The 4,958-nt window shown below is 55.2% G+C and overlaps 1 long non-coding RNA gene across 1 annotated transcript; it reads right to left on the bottom strand.

The window, feature by feature from the left end:
• Nucleotides 1-207: 207 nt before the first annotated feature.
• Nucleotides 208-4,538, bottom strand: LOC131761163 (uncharacterized). The gene is made up of 3 exons (XR_010841749.1): nt 4,291-4,538; nt 2,527-2,807; nt 208-330 (listed from the first exon to the last, which is right to left on the bottom strand). It is a non-coding gene; the product is annotated as an uncharacterized lncRNA (long non-coding RNA).
• Between the last annotated feature and the right edge of the window lie 420 nt (nt 4,539-4,958).

The following is a 4,958-nucleotide window of genomic DNA, read 5'->3' as shown; positions in this document are numbered from 1 at the left end:
ATAACAAGTATTTGTAATAATCCCTTTACTCCTCTGAAGTTAAATAACTGGATAATAGAATGCATCTACAACAACATAAGTGATAGATGAGAGACAGAATCTAAAATGACGATGTCCATATAAAAGAAAACTGAAGAAAAGCAATTTATAATCTACTTCAACAGTAAATGTTTAGGCACAGCTGCCTGAGATAACATGATCAAGTCCTCCAATACTTGCATCAAATATAAAATTTCTGGGCTGCAGCAGGTGCGATGCGGCCTGACAGCGGGTGTTGCCTCAATGATTCAGCCCCCTGGGTGGTGGCATCGCCACTGGTGTCGTGGTTTTCTGAAATTATAAACAAAGATCGACAAAGCTCTGAGCGACACGGAGTCGAGATCTTCCCTGAACGTATATGGTAGCTGCATTTCCGGGAAGTTTGGGCCCTGCCCACAAAACTCCAGTAGTCCCAGGGATCGTTTCAACCAAACACACCCCTTGGAGACCCACTGCAGATTCTTCCTGCCTGTGAGTACCAACACCAGAGAGAATAATCAGCCTGAGGCAAGGGGCTTGTGCAGAGCCCAGTCCTCGCCCAGTGTGCGGCCCACGCTGATCGATAAGGCTCTGTCCTCCAAGGCATCAAAGCTTGTGTGGCTGCGGGGGGGCCTTCTGTGGACCCTCTGAGCTGCCTGTGTCAGCACCTGGACCAGTGTGGCAAGGAGACCCATCCACAATATGTCAGCCCTGCTATAGGTGTGTGGGGTCCCCTGAAGCCGCCTGGTAGCCTCTGCCTCTGACACACTGACCCTGCCACAGCCAGCTCTGTGGGCCCAGATCCGCTCAGGTTCACAGGGAGGTCCATCATACATTAGCAAAGAATCTGTAAATTACCCCTTAGGCCCAGGTCCACATATTCTACAGGTTTACACTTCAGCTGACAGGGCTCTGAATCTGGAAAGCTGCTCCTCCCCCTGAGAGCCTGAGTCTCCCCCTGCCCCGCAGATTTCACATCCCTCCTGGGTATCTCTTTATACCTTACACCAGAACTGGGGGCGCGGTGGGGGGAGCGAACAGAGCAGCCATCCAAACCAGCCTGCGGGTGACGGGACACTCCTGCCATTGCCAGGTCATGGGACGTGGACCTCTTTCCCAGCCTCTGTGAGACATACCTCCCTGGTGGGAAATGGGGTGGAGATAATCCCCAGCTCACAGGGCTGCTGTGACGATGGAACGCAGCAGGCCTGGGGCCCACTCATAGCCTCCAATAAATAGAAGCTGATGTCCCCTCCATTCACAGGCGATGGCCAGGCTGAGCAGAGCCGGGTGACCAAGCCCAGATCCGGCAAACGGCAGTCAGTCTAGTTGGGGTCAGATGGAAGTCTCTGTCTCCGGCTCGCCGTGTTCCCTTGAGCTGCGACTTCCAAAGTCCATCCGTGTCCCGCAGGCTGCACTGGACCCAGACGTGTGGGCAGACATGCCAGAGGGGCGGCACCCTTCCCACGCCTTCCCCATCAGCCACCCTTGAACTGAGGAAGTCCTGAAGCAGCACAAGGGACAAGAACCGAGATTTCTGCTTGACCAGCCTCTAGCTGTTCTCCGTGGACCTCGTCCATCCATCTCATCCATGAAAGTCAGAACGCAACGACAGTCACCTTCCCCAGGGATTGTTAACCAGATGGCCCTGACTATCCTTCTCACTTGCCTGCCCACGTGACTCAGCAGTGAGCATCTTCCTCTTAGAAGCACCTTCAAGTTCCCAAACTTAATAATGTAGACACGACAAGGTCTCCCCACCCCACTAGGAAGAAACCAATTCACGTGTGCCAATGGCCCCTGCAGTGTGGCACGACCAACCGCAGAGAAACAAGAGTCACTGTCTGGTCCTCATGTCCAGCAAGTGAAGACGGCCGACTTGTAAGGATGGAGGCACACCTCTAGCACCTGTATCCTGTGAGAAGTCGGTGTCTTTGAGAGTCAGGATTCAAAACCGGACTTACTGGCATTTCTAACCTTATCTAAATCACTTCCCTGCTGTGATCAGTATGTGGACAGACACACCACATTCCGGGCATATCATGGGTCTCCTACCAAACAGAAGATAAGCTAATGAACCAGAGAGATCGTCCACCCTCGACCTGCTGGTGACTTTAGTATTTGCAGCAGAAACATGAGGCTTAGTGGAGACTATACATGCACATTTAAATCAAACAAAGTGAATCAGAACTGGTTATAAAACTTCTCTGGGAGAGTCTTCTGGTCTACTGGCTGAAGCTCTTGGCCAGGGCTTGCTGGTTTGGACAGCTGGTCCAATCCCTGCGGACAGCACTCCTGAACTTGAGCAAGCAAATCCATCTCCCTCTGCCTTTAAAGGAGTCTAAGAATGTCACACACACACTCACGATTGGGGAGAAGGGAGGCGGGCTGTGAAGGGGAGGTGCCAGGTGACCCAGCTGACAGGAAGCTCAGGCCTCCGTGGGCCTCCTCAAGCTGGAAGGCTCCCACCGCATCACGGATGCCGCTTAAGGGCTCACCTGAACTCACCTGTGGAGGGCGGGCCCTTCCCAGGTCTCCTCAGCGGGGAGCCAGTGCTGGCAGAGGAGGGGGCGCGGTCCTGTCCCAGCTCCTTCTGGCTCCTGTCCTGGGCGAGAGTGGGCAAACAGGTTCTGCAGGTGGCAGCTGAGCACGTGCAAGCTGGAACACATCGTCCCTCCAGTGTCCTGGACGGCTGCCTTCACCTCCAGCTCGGTGTGTGATCAGAAGCTGACAAATGTGTACGTGGGTGTCAAATCCTTCATGCGTCCCCAAGCGTGACCTGGAGCATGCTGGGGGAGGAGGAAAGTCAGCCTCTGTGGAGGTTAAACTCGGCTGAGTTTTCAGAGCAAAATGAGGAGAGGCTCGGAGAGAAAGGCCAGAGGCTTTGAGTGGTTTTGGGGATGGCAACATCTGGGAGCCCGTGACTTGGCCCCACAAAGAAGGGGTCTGGGCAGGTTGGACATGGCACCTGCCAGCAGGGCCCCCAATAATTAGATTTTGGAGGAGAAGACCACCTTGCCCAGTTCTTCTCCGTAGTTATCTATGGCAGCGGTTCCAACTCTAGGCAAGGATTTTAATGCAGATGTCCCAGCCCTGGCCCAACCAGAATCTCTCCAGGGAGACCCCAGGAATCTGTGTTTATCAGAGGTTCCCTGGGTGATTCTGAAGCCACAGGTCCCCAGAGCCCCAGAGTTCCAGCCTACCCACTCCACGGCATTGGCATAACAAAGCCTGAGGAGTCCTTAAAAATCCCAATCATCTGGTGAATTTTATCCCTGGTCATTTATCCTTAACATTCAACCGAGTCCTGGAGCAGAACTCAATGAAGGCAGATTTGCCATTGCTTTCTGGCGCCCATTCCATCACCCTTTATTGGGTGTTTATAACCTTTATGATGTCCCTGCAAGGGCTGGCCCTGCATGCACCCGTCTCACGCACTCACTTGTGCAGGCTTCCCAGGCCCTATCAGTGGAGCCAGCACCAGCAAGCCACTCACACTTGGACGCAGGGCTCAATGGGGGGCCCTCCTGAATTCAACTGTGCGTCACCCCCACCCCATCTGGAGAGCAGGTTTCTGGGGAAGGGGCTTAGTCTCCATGTGCACAGCGCAGCATCCTGGGCCCTGCGGCATCTTGCTCTTGTTCTTTGTCCCTTCTCAGGCTACCGTCGGACACTGCAGCAGCCCCACCCTCCGACAGTGCCCTGGGACCACGCCTGCAACTCTTCTCCAACGGACTGCTCCTAAAAGCCACTTTCACCTCTCTCCCTCCTTCAGTACGGAAGATAGGAACTACCTTGGTTGAAATTCACTGCGCTCAGGCTTACACATACATTCTCCCATTTGTGTCTCAGAACAGCCTATGAAGGAGGTGATGTTATCATCTCAGTGATATGCTGGTTTGCCCAAGGTCACCCAACTAATAGCAGCAGAGTGCAGATCCAGGCTCCAGGCTGCCTGATGTCTTAACCAGAGGGTCATGGACTTGGGAGGGGAGGGGGGAGGTAGGGGATGCTCTTGTTTGGGAAACTGACATCTCCTCAGGGCCATGTGTCACGGGCAGGCGCCAAGGCTACCCACCACGCTTATGGAGCCTGGGGTGGGGCCAGATCAGGCCAGCCACCTCCCAGGAGGGTGAAGTTCACACAGAGCCCAACCCCCATCCTCCCTGGAGCCCCAAGGAAGCCTGCTCACTTTACTCCCCCTCTGGCTCCACCCTGGCTACCAGTAGGTCAGAACACTCTGGGGGCAGTGATGGGGACCCCAGGACATACCAGAGTTGCCCAGATGGCCCGTGGAAGCCCCAGGGGGGTGAGTGGAGAGTGTGGCATCAAAGTCCCATTGTTCCGGGGATTCTTGGGCCCGTTTTCTTTGTGCACTTGGAGTGGGGGGAGTCCCTGGGCCGTTTGTCTTGACATCCCAGCTGATCTCAGGCCCTTTCATAAGTGTCCTTTCGCCTCAAGAATCCTGTCCACATTCTGTTCCTCTTCCCGAACCCTCAGGGTTCAAACCTGTGACAGTTCTGCGGGTGACATCTGTACTTTAACAGATGTAGCGTCCCAAGGTCAAGCCATGGCCTCCCACCAGGCTCTGTGAGTGCCACCCCCAGAGCTAAAGGTGTTGGTGGTTTGCTGTGCGGGGACAGCCCGGTGTCACAACCTTGGACAGCGTCACAAGCGGCCTGGCAGGAGAGGACCGAGGGGAGGGCCTCTGCTGGCCGCTTCCCTCCGACAAGCCGTGCAGGCAGCAGGGTCAGGCAAAGGACAGGGGACTGGCCTGTGCAGCCCGGCACAGCTCCGGGTCTAACCTGGTCCTAATAGCCCCCCCACATACTATCCACTTAGCCCACAGAGCAGCAACACTGCTCCCCACCTGCCTTGTTACAACGTGGCCACGGTCGGAGCAGGCCACGAGCACCGGGGCACCAGCCAGCTGCTCTCCC

This window comes from Kogia breviceps, chromosome 8, assembly GCF_026419965.1.
Source record: "Kogia breviceps isolate mKogBre1 chromosome 8, mKogBre1 haplotype 1, whole genome shotgun sequence".
In the NCBI taxonomy this organism is placed as follows: domain Eukaryota; kingdom Metazoa; phylum Chordata; class Mammalia; order Artiodactyla; family Physeteridae; genus Kogia; species Kogia breviceps.
The sequence above is the reverse complement of the archived record's forward strand: the minus strand, read 5'-3'. Positions and strand labels throughout refer to the sequence as shown.